The following is a 12,976-nucleotide window of genomic DNA, read 5'->3' on the forward strand; positions in this document are numbered from 1 at the left end:
TAATGGTGCTTCATATAATGTTATCCAAAGAAACAAGTGTTAGTGATAAATCCCCTGCGATGTTTGTACTGGCTACTGTATACAGGCCACCAGGGCACCATACAGACTTTATTAAAGAATTTGCTGATTTTCTATCTGAGGTAGTGCTGGCTGCAGATAAAGTCCTAATTGCTGGTGATTTTAATATCCATGTTGATAATGAAAGAGATTCGTTGGGATCAGCATTTATAGACATTCTAAACTCCGTTGGTGTTAAACAACACATTTCAGGACCTACTCATTGTCGAAATCATACTCTAGATTTAATACTGTCATATTGAAATATTGCAGCAGAGCGATGATATCTGAGATCATTATCTAGTTTTGTGTATATTCCATATAGTTAAAGCTGTAAAGCCTCCTTGTTACAAATAGGATAGAACCATCACTTCTACCACAAAAGACTACTTTATAAATAATCTTCCTAACTTCTCTCAATTCCTCATCATATCCAATAGCTCAGAACAACTTGATGATGTAACAGAAACTATTGACGCTCACTTTTCTAGCACTTTATATACGGTTGCTCCTTTACGCTTAAGGAAGATTAAGGAAAAGAGTCCAACACTGTGGTATAATGAGCACACTCGGGCCCTAAAGAGAGCAGCCCGGAAAATGGAGCGCAGCTGGAGAAAAACAAAATTTGAGGTATTTCGTATTGCTTGGCGGGAAAGTACCCTATCCTACAGTAAAGCATTAAAAACTGCTAGATCTGCTTACTTTACGTCTCTTTTAGAAGAAAACAAACACAACCCCAAGTATTTATTTAATACAGTGGCTAAATTAACAAAAAATATAACATCAGCAGGTGCAGATATTACCCAGCAGCACAGTAGTAATGACTTTATGAACTACTTTACTTCTGAGATTAGTCTGTTTCTTTCTTATTTACGAGGTCACTGTAGTCTCCCAGATCCAGACTGTATCCAGATCAGATGGTGGATCAGCACCTAGAGATGACCTCTACAGCCAGGACACCTAGATGAGCCCCAGAGACTGATCCCCAGTGAAGACCCTGTCTCCAAGACGGCCATCGGGACAAGACCACAGGAACCAGATGAGTCCTTTGCACAATCTGATTCTGCTTTAGCCTAGATTTAAACTGCTGGTTTTGTCTGGCCAGAGGAGAATGACACTATTTCGACAAACTATTTCCCCGTCTAAATACTGTAAAGCTGATATAAATCCACCCAGCTTTATCAGTTTGGTTTGATCCTGATGCTTCTGTGTCTTGGAGAGCAATTGAGGAATCAATTTTTATCCGTATAAATTGAAGCATCTTGTTTTTTCGGGGGTTCCGCTTAGGCAGTGTAAATCTTGGTTTGGTCCCATTGTAACCCACCTCCTCTCCACATGGAGGGATGTTGAAAGACGTTCACAACTAGTTACAAAATGGCATAGGCATTTGCCTATTTTCCACAATAATAACCTTTTGTCAGGCAGTCCTACATTTCATTGTCCGCAATGGACTCATAACAAAGTAAACAATCTGGGAGATATCTATGATGATAGTGGTTTAAAATCCTTCCAGAATCTTAAAACGCAATATAATCTACCAGGCACCTCCTTTTTTATGTATTTGTGTATTAGATTGGCCCTACGGGCATACGGGGTGCCTTGGAACTCTCAACTGCCTGTTAACCATTTGCACAAACTAATCCTTCTTTCTGAGGAATCTCCCTCCTCTGCTTCAGTCATCTATCTCTTTCTTCTTGAGCATTCATACAAACCTTTATCTTTTACAACTGTTTGGGCTAAGGATCTTAATGAGGATGTGCATGTTTTATTTTCAATCAGGTAAGGGGTATGTTTAAATTGTCTTCTAAAAACCCTAATCACCAAATGATTCCTTTGAAATTGCTACATAGAGTTTACTTGACTCCAATGAAATGTTTTTATATGAATCTGACATCTCCTAAATGTAATCTCAGTTCGCAAGGATCAAGTTTTAGCATTTTTTTTTTGGGAGTGCCCCTCTCTCTCACCTTTTTGGACTCAGCTCTCACAGGACCTATCATATTTGTTGGGTACTGAGATATGTTTGACTCCGCGCCATTTTTCTCACCTTGTCCGTCCAATAAAGATGTTTACTGTTAGCTGCTCTCACATCAGCAAAATAATTTCTAATCAACCGTTGGAATCCTCCTCACACAATGGACAGACGAACCTGGACTGTGTATTTGTTGGACATTATCTCGATGGAGCTCTCAACTTCTCGTATACATGGATAAATATGTGAACATTATTTTATTGTTATTTATTTATTTATCTATTATTATTATTTATTATTTAAATTGTATTTTATTATATTTTATATTTTATTTTATATTATTTTTTATTTTATTTTTATTTTGGAAGTCTAAGAGGGGGTGGGTTCTAAATTTACACTGTTGCTTTTTGTTACTGTTCCCAGAATTGCTAGTCAACCCTCCTCACAAATCCTCCTCACACAATTGACAGACGAACCTGGACTGTGTTTGTTGGACATTATCTCGATGGAACTCTCAACTTCTCGTATACATGGATCTAATGTGAAAATACAAATAAATGTTGTCATCTTTTCTCAAATCTTTGTAAACATTCTTTTATTGTTATTTATTTATCTATTATTATTTTATTTTATTTTTCTAACAGGGGGTGAGTTCTAAATTTACACAGTTGCTTTTTGTTTTATATTACTGTTCCCAGAAGAAAATTCAATAAACAGTTAACAAATAATAAATAAACCCAAAATCATTTCAAGAGTAATGTATTTAGTTATATTTGATTTTATTTCACAAGAAAACATTTAGAAAACATTATGCAATGAATTTCATTTTATTTTCTCTCATTGCTGACCTTTTTTGTTTGTGAAAATAAAAGACTGTTTTCATCAATGCCTACCTGATTCAACTGACTCACTATGTTTAGTACACATTGTGCCCATAGTAACCTTCATGCCTCGAGTGAAATTCACTCTACCAGATAAGAGTTGAATAACAGGTGTTACATGACACAAATTTTGGATTAATGTAGGCATGTGCTTATAGCAACACTGGCATAATCTGGCATATATGGAAATCAGTTTCATGCTTGTACATAGTGTATAATAGGAATCTCTAGCTTAATTTACAGGCTCTGACTAAGCCAAAGTGATTTACAGTACAGTTTTACATCAGGAGCGTCTGGCATAGTGGTGGTCACTTGGGGTTTGAACCTTTGGGATGCAACCTAAATCTTTAACTTCTAAGTCACCTCCCTCACACACATTTCTATTGTTTTTGCTCTGTTATTGTGATTGGCCATGGCAACCAGATGTTGAAATACTCTTTCTTGTTTTCTTATAGCTTCATTAAATGTTCATGCTATAGCCTGGGGACTGTGATGAGTTTATTTGAATGTATGCAGTGCATACAATGAAGATACAGTTCACAGTGATGTAAATGAGGCTGTTCTTAGATTTCGGTTTCCAATCACACCTCAGGAATGAAAGATTTCTGCAAGATATTCTGCCGCCAGGGACTGGAGCGTGTGCAAACAGAGGGTTTTAAAAGTGTGACTCAGGAAGGGTGTCATCTGTACATGAAAGAATGAACCATATTTTTTGCATTAACTTTGATAATATATTTTTTTCTTAGAAGGTGATTCTTAAATGATTACTCCTCTTTTTAAAAGCAGTACATTATTTTAATTCTGCTATAATAATTTGGAAATTCATATAATTCATACGTTTTCTGGTTAAAGATTAATTATATTTCAGTATTGAGTGAGTACATAAAATCAGGGTTCACGTTTGTCTTCTATCGAGTTGTATTTCACAATAAACTGCATTATATACATCATTCACTTTTTGTATGGAAGCTTGTTTCCAAAATGGAAAAAAAAGGTAATCAATACTTTTTATAAATCTCAAAATTCTGACTTTTTTTCCTCCCAATTCAATTCTCAGAACTGTGAGATATGAATGCAGAATTGCGAGATATTCTGTAAACGTCTGTGAAAAAAGAGTCAGAACTCTGAAATAAAAAGTCACAATTGCCTTTTAATTTTTTATTTTGTGGCAAAGCAAAAAAAAACAAAAAAAAAAACAATTACGACATGCAAACTCAGAACTGACCATTTATCATGCCTTTCTTGCAATTCTGCCTTTCTTTCTCACAATTCTAATTTTAGGCTACTTGACACAATTTCTAGCAATTTAGAGTTTATAATCTCACAATTCCAATTTTTACGTCATGTCTGACCATGGAGATTTTGCAAACCGTCAGATTAATCCATGCTGAAGAGCAGTAACAAAATACTACTGACGTAAAAAGCTTACTCTAGCAATTTTATGTTTCAACCACAGATAACGATAAAGGTAACTAAGCGACTTTATATCTCACAATTCTTACTTTTTTTCTCACAATTCAGAGAATTGTGAAATACAGGCCAACTGTAGACTCGCTGTGAAAAGTCGCAGTTAGGCTACCTTTTAAATTTGTATTTAGTGACAAAAAAAAAAAAAAACTGAAGTGCAAGATATAAACTCAGATTTCTGCAATTTTCCCTGCAACTCTTGCAATTGCAAGGTTGTATCTCGCAACTCTTATTTACACGCAATTGTGAGTTTATACCATGCAATTCTGACTTCTTTTCTCGGTATTGTGAGATTCGCAATTGTCCGTTATAAAGTGCAATTGTGAGGAAAAAACTTTTGTTACAATATTACACATTCTTTTTCTTCAAAAAAGAAAACATTCTTACAATTGCAAGCTTATATTTCATATTTTTGACTTTATAACTCACAATATAATAAAGACAGTACTGTGACATAAACTTGCAATTCTTTGGAAAACAAGACAGTAAATATGATTACCGTCAATGAACATACTGTCAACTTTCTTCCTTTTAATTAATTTTTATTTTTTTGTCTGTTTTTTTATTTTGGCATAACACTGTTATTTTAAAACAAGGTACAAATACTGTTAAAGAGTTTGAATATTTTTAAGTACAATTTTTTTTGGAGAAGATGAAGTCAAATAGTGGATTGCTTATATATACATATACAGGTACAGATACATGTCTGCTGAACATGACATGTGAATGACAAGTTAGATATATAACAGTCCTCAAGCTATCAGTGTGTGTGTTTGTGCTTGTATGGGTATGCTACAATATGCAAATACATACCTTACTCTTCATACTCATACCCCATACTCTTCATTGTAGTGAGTTTAAACTTACTGTCTATATCTTGCAAAGCATAGAAAAAAACTTATTGTGAGTAATAAATTAAGTTTATCAGTTTTTATCAGGCTCTTCTGATAACTCAAATAATGTCACTTCTCAAATCAAATTATTTAAAGTGACAGTTCACTATTTTTAAAAATCGACAGACAGATAAATCATCCTGTTATAATTAAAATGAATGTTTTATGTAGGCTGGGTTATGAATATACTGATATAATTTGAAAAAATATTTCTATGGCTTTTTTTCGTGAGTGGTTGTAGACGCAAACAGTACTTTTATGTAATGATTCTTGTGTATGCTGAGTGACAAATCTATTTCAATGTGTTTGTCAGGCAATCCTAAAATATGTTAACCAGGAGCTCATGTTTAAAGAGGTAATATAATTGGGATTGATCGAGACCTCCCCCTCCCCCACTTGTCTTCCCAGGAGTTTTGGGTGTGGTCCAGGCTTCTTGGGTGTTGTCAATAAAGTCTTAAAGGGTAAGCGTTGCTTGAGGGAAGGGTTTTGGTCAGGTCTTGGCCACGCGTAGCAATAGACATGAAATAAGAGCTGTCTCTTTGTAAGATATATGAAACTAATAAATATCAGCTGTCATTCCCAGCGCTCTCCCTGTCATGACTGTCTGTTTAACCTCTTGTGTAATACCTGCATGTGACAGAGAGAACATTTTAACTTGTTTTTTTGCCAAGAGCGACCCACTGATGTTGTATCTATCCTAAAGAGGACCTGTGAACAGAAAGTTGAGAAGTTCAGAAGAATATAAATAGAATGCTTGTAGAACATGTTAAACCGAGAGGAAAGTTTGTAAAGCACCTATAATGTTTCTTTAACCACTGAAATCAGTCCAAAATGTAGTAGTAATAATAAAATAAAACCCCTAAATAATTCAATAAATAAGTACAAACAAACATACATGCATAAAAAAAACCTTAATGTATTTAAACAAAACTATGGAAGCCAGTTTCATGCACAGGATAAAAAACAAAAACAAAGGTACCACTTTTTTTAATCTCACAATTCTGACTTATTTTTTCTCAAAAGGTTACAATCGCAAGACATGTACTCGCAATTCTGAGGAAAAAAGTCATGTATAAACTCTGAATCTGTATCTAATTCCATTTGTATGACACACATTGTTAATTATTATCGTAAATTCAACACCTGATAAACTAGAAGTTTTAAAATGCAGAGATAATATGAAGTTACTTGGCAGGGTTTATAAATAAACTCTAGGCAATGTTGTTTTCTCCTGGAGGCATTACTTTGCCACCCAACCTCTTAGGTGACGATGTGAGTGCAATTTATCATTTTAATAAACCATGTGTTGCTGTGAAACAACTATGAAGTCACTTTAGAGGGGTGTATGCCTTGTACAAATGACATAAAAAAGACCAATATAGTGCAAACCAAACCATTTCTTTCTTTCTATCCATCCATCCATCCATTCATCCGGCCATCCATGTCTCACTACATTGTCCAAATCAGCTAGAATTAAATGTAACTTTAGGGGACTCTTTTAAATAGTGTTCAAAATCACCATATTTAAACAATGGTTTAAACTGCTGATAAAAACAGTGCCAATATCACATCCTTTCACCAAGTGTCAGTGCCAAAAACATTTTGCTCATTGTTCTGACATTATTGATTTTAGAGTCTGTTTAGCTTGGAATCTGTTAATTGTATTTGTGAACAAATCAACAGTCTGTTTCATTAATATAATAATAATAAAAACGTTTAATGTTTAATCAAAATGCCATAACTTTCTATACAAGAGTTTCTGTAAAGCTCTTTGAAACAATGTGTCTAATTTAAGTAAGTACAAGTAAATATTAAAATATGATGGATAAGTCAATATTGCACTGTTAATTTGCATACAGTCATGTTGACTATCTTTTTTGCTGGCGTTCTCATTTTCTTCTTTCAGCTCTGATTTTTTCCAACCTCATCTCTGCCTTGGGGGTTTTTGTACGTTTCGACAGAACATTCCACTGTGTGCCGGTTTAAAAGTAAAAATAAAGTGGGTGTTTGGTTTCATATATGCTACACGTGTATGTACTTGTGTATATACGTGTGTGCATTCAGGCCTGCGTGTAAATATGTCTAAATTGTGCAAATTATTCAGAGATTTATAAATGGATTCCATTTGTAAACTTTAAAAAATACAGCTACGTGAGGATGGTGGAAATATTACTTAAAAAATAGTTATTACTGAATATTTTTTATATGTTTCTAAATATGCGTTGAGACAATTCTGTTGTACTGTTATTGGTTCTTGACAAACCCAGTTTTATTCTTCACAAAGTCCTGAATGTGATAAGATAAGTGAACAATATTTTCCATCCTCCATGACATCATGAGATAATTCTCATAGGCTGGAAGAGATGAGTCTATGATGACATGATGAGATCATGCTTTAAATAACATTATCAAAATTTTTTTTAGCATTCTATTTTGGGCTCATAGAAGGTGTAAAGTTTGCTAACTCATTTCAAGAGTGTTTAGTTTTTGCTTTTATTTATTTGATAGCGTAAACCAAATGAAAGCACAGTTTCCGGATTTTTGGCATCTTTTCCATTACTGATTTTTTTTCCTAACTTGATTTACCTGAAAATATTTGGCAAAGGCGTTTTCTATGCATTTCCAAGTGACATGACACCATCCGCTATTGTTTCACTAATGAATCACTGAAAAACAGGCTGTCACACATTTTAAGTGAAAATACCTGCATATACACCCACATCCACCCACACACACAAATAATATCATAGTCAAAAGTATAGATATCACAGTCATATTCATCACACGTGCAAAGTGGGTTTGTACATGCATAAAAACAAACTTGTATGTGTGGAGTTTCGCCAGTTCCACTTCCACGCCTCTAACTGCCAAAAAGAAAATCAATTCACAGTTGTGTAGTATTGGTTTTGCAGGTGTGTGTGAATTAGAGATATGAGATGTGGGTGAGTGAGAGAGTGAGAGTATTGGGGGCGAGTGTAATTCTGGTAAAGTTTCTGGTAAATCTGAATGGTTTGCTTTATTAGTCCAGGTAAATAGACAGGTTGGGTTTATGTGCACTGGGGTCATCAGCTACGTGATATGTTATTGTTGCTGATGACTTGGAATAACTCCAGTATACAATAACTTCAGCAACCACTCTATACATACACACCTTTGCGTGACTGTCAGGTTCAGTGTATAATAATCTTAATGTCTTAATATGCTTTCACTATGGAGCAGTGTAATAATAATAAACCATAATACACTAATACACAAAACTTTGAAGTGATTAAGATAAAAAAAGAAAAAAAAAAAATCAGCAAAGATGCATTAAATTAATCAAAAGTGTCAGTAAAGATTGAAATGTTAAAGAATTTCTGTTTTAAATAAATTGTTATATTCATCAGCGAATCCTGAAAAAAAGCATAAAAATATTGGAAATCATTATTAGTCTAGTTATTAATATTTGAGCGTCAATAATAACTGAGCACCAAATCAGCATATCAGAAGGATCATTGTGACACTGAAGACTAAATTACATTTTAAAATATATTAAAATAGAAAACATTTCTTTAAATTGTAATAACATTTAACAATATTACAGTTTTTATTTGATCAATGCGGCCTTTGTGAGCATTAAAGAGACTTCTGTCAAAAACATTTATTTCATACTTTTGTCCAGTAGGATGTAAATCATGAACTTATTTGAATATAATATTTACAATGGGCCCTTTTGCCCTCAGCATGCTTCATGTTTTATGATCAAACATTAAACAACAAAATTGTATGATTTGTAAATTATGCAAGTCATTTGTCTTCACCCATTGTTATAGAACCAGTCGACCTTTATCAACGCTTGTTAGATCTTTGAAACTCTGTAAGGCGTGTCTTGTCAGGAAAGGATAGAGCGAGACAAACTGAGAAGGAAGGAAAGGGTGGAGAGGGAGAGGCAGGCAGGCACACACACCCAGCCCATTCTCTTCTGTTCTGCCTCCTCTTGAGCGTAGTGTATCCCCACCCTCGCCTCCCGCGAGCGCCCGGCCCTAATCATGTGATACACGCTCAATTCACTCAGGACACTTTAAACACTTGGACAAGAAGTTGTTTCGTAACTCTCGGGGAAGTTTTTTCGGCGTCAGCCTAAATGCTAGTGTGTCATTTGGATGTGTTTCATGCCATCGTGGTCAGGGTTGTTGCTGTCGTCTGCGGTCCTTCATAACGGCGCGCTTTTCATTTGAGGAATATTTACTGACAAGTAAGTTACTGTATTCATTAAATAGCACAGTCTGGCGTAAAATAAGCAAAACCAAACCGTCCTGTTGTAGTTATTTTAGTCGAATAATAACATTTTAGTCAATCTTTTATTTAAATAAATAGACTAAATAATATTTATATAATATTTTTAATTTCACACAATATAGCTAAGACACTTTTCTACAGTTGCCTACTTTTGACAGATGTTAATGTCAAATAAGGATGTCCGAGATTATAACTTTATTTTAAGAATCTAGTTTAGCGTGTCTCAAGTTATCAGAAATGTCTTCTTTGTTTTTATGTTTATATGAAAAAAGGTAAACAGATTTTTCCTCATGCAAATATGAATTTAATGGCAAGTGTTCCAAAATATTGAAAATACGTGATTGTACAAAGCATAATCATTATAATTTATAAACGTTTTATAAACATTCAGACATTAATTCAGTCTTTATATTAATACGTTTTCTAGGGGTAACTTAATTTGAATAACACATACCTTTTATACAAAACTTTACTTTATTTATTTATTTATTTATTTATTAAAAGATCCTTGGACAGGTACACCACCTAGATATGTTTATTATCAATATCACAAAGTCAAAATTAGGCCTAAATAAATTAGGAAGGATGTCCTTCAAAGAAGATGTGAATTCAATACATTACCCGAATTGCATTTAAATTGTATTTTTGAACAACTTTAAAATAACAAGGACTGTTATTGACGTCTGTTTGTTTGGACTATTTTTAGTTTTATTAATATTACACTTTTGGCACTTTTTTTTAAATCATTGACATGAACTGGTAGTGGCACTACTGTAGTTGTATGGATTGACTTAAACTTGAATATTGTATCAGCATTAACAGGATTTCTAGTCTCTCACTCAGTTTATGATCAGTGCTAGAGCTTATATGCAAATATAATTTTTATGCAAATTAAACACTCTGTGTAGGAACATGTGTGCAGGATCATGTTGGCATGTACCTTTGGCTAATTTGGATTTTTTAACTAAACATTTGTCACATTTCTGAGTTCGGCAACACTTTATAATAAGTTTAAATGTTAACAAACAGTGTTGCATTAAATGCTTAGCAGGTCTTCAGTTAATGTACATTCAGAGAGTTAGAAACATCATAACACCTTGATTTATATATTATACATAATGTGCATGCACTACTGATCTTATATGGTCACTTGGATTATTCATTCAAATGATTTAAGTCCCAGGGTCAGTAAGGCTGTTGTATTCTGAGCTTTGTTTCAAGGCTGAGGTTTGCGTCAGACATTCCTTCTGGCACATGGAGCCTCTTTTCCTGTTTTCAGCATTTGAGGGGAGGCTGCCTAGGGGGAGTACACACACACACACACACACACACACACACACACACATATGCCTAGACCCTCCACCCACTCACACGACTCTTTCCTTGGATCAATACTCTGATCTTATCTCAATACACACACAAACACTCCACTACAAAAGAGGATCATTTTCAGAGCCGCATACCATTGTTAAAATTCTCAGCGTCTCTCTCTCTTTCTCCATGTGTCTCTTTCTCTTTTTCTTTAGTTTCAGGAAAGGCCAGAAGGGAAACTATGGCCACCATGTAGCAGAGCTTCTCTATGTGTTCACTGTGGAAACAATAACAAACACGCTGCGGCCTTCTTGCTAAATTTGGTCTTCAGCCTAAATTTCAGTCTAAATTTTTTCCTACCTTTCAGTCCGATAGAAGCCTATCTGTAAAGTTTTTCACATTGTGATCATCCCATTCAATCTCAGATCTCATGCATCTCTCAGACACCTGGCACCTGGCTGAAGACCTGTTATCTGAGAGCGGTGGTTGTGTGCATTGAACCAGTGCTGTTCAGTTTGGTTTTTGGTTTTACATGGGTTTGCTATTAGATTCTGCATTTTGTAATTTTGGTCTTCACATTTTCTCCATGTCAGCAAACGGTTTCTCTCCACTAGGAAACTGCATTAGAGCGTAACACTGGCATTCTGTGGTTTTGAGTGTGTTTATGCCTTAATGGATTTGCATACTTCACCAGTCTGCACCGGTCTGCTTGTGTAATTTATAAGGTATAAGTTCTTCAAACAGTCTCAACTACTCTTTCACACCTCCTGAGGTTAAACACACACCACAGCATTCAAGAAAAAGAATAATGACACTAAAACCTAAAGATACTTGGAAATATTAACCTTAGCCACAGCGTTTAAGAGCTTTAACCTTGTTAACATACAGTATAAAGCTATTAATGTGTGATTCAAAAGATCTTTTAAAATACTAATTTTATTTCTAAATATTTATTTTCAGTTATTATAACAGAGAGACAGAGGATAGAAACAGATTGATTTATTAACTTTCAAAGACTATAGTTATAGTAAAATTAAGTATTACAATTCAATTAAATTAACACCTTAATTGAATTGCTCAGAGAACGGTAATTATTGGTATTTGATGTGTTATGAAGTCTTGTGCTGGTTGGTACTGCAGTCTCTCCATACTAAACACATCCAGTGAAGCATGTGCTAACTTCTCTTTAATTTTATGGGATTGTAAAGTTTAATTGATGTGTGTGTGTGTTTTGTTGTTGTTAGCAGTGAAAGGCTTAATGATTAATGTAACGCAGGGATCCTCAAATCTGGCCCACTCCTGCAGAGTTTAGCTCTAATCAAACACACCTGAGCATGCTAATCAGAGTCTTCAAGATCATTAGAAAATCACAGGTAGGTGAGTTTGATCAGGGTTGGAGCTAAACTCAGCAGATTGGACCTGGAGGCCCGGAGGACAGTTTTGAACTCTTCTCTTTACTTCACCTTATCATATTGTCTTATGATAGAGAAAAGAAAAACATGACAAAATCCAAATAGAAAAATTCAAAACAGTGTTTACTTTTGCTTATTGAGGTCTGTCCATGTGCAACAACTCTGATGGCGATATCTAAAAAATGTCTCTCATTTGGAAAAGGACTGTTTGTTTGACTTAGATTTCCTAAGGAGCTGAGCAGACTTTTGTCTTTGATGAAGTTAAAGTCATTAGTATACACTACTTTTTAAAACTCAGGGGTCAGTTTATTTTTTTCTAAGAAATTAATACTTTTATTCAGCAAAAATGCATTAAATTGATCAAAAGTGACAGCAAAGACATCAAAGTATCTTGAAATAAATACACAAAAATATGAAGTAATTTTAAGCAGAAATGTTCTCAACGATAATAATAAGTGTTTCTTAAGCACCAAATGAGCATATTAGAATGATTTCCGATGGATCATGTGACACTAAAGACTGCTAATATATTCATCTTTGCCATCACAAGAATCAATTATTTTAAAATGCTTTACTATATAAAATAAATGCAGGTCTGATGAGTCTAAGAGACTTAAAAAAAAAAAAAAAAAATCTTACTGACCACCAACTGTGGTGTAGATAGAGGCCTTTCTTACAAGGGCCTGACAAACAAACATAACCCTT

This window comes from Barbus barbus (assembly GCF_936440315.1).
Source record: "Barbus barbus genome assembly, chromosome: 8".
Taxonomy (NCBI): Eukaryota; Metazoa; Chordata; class Actinopteri; order Cypriniformes; family Cyprinidae; genus Barbus; species Barbus barbus.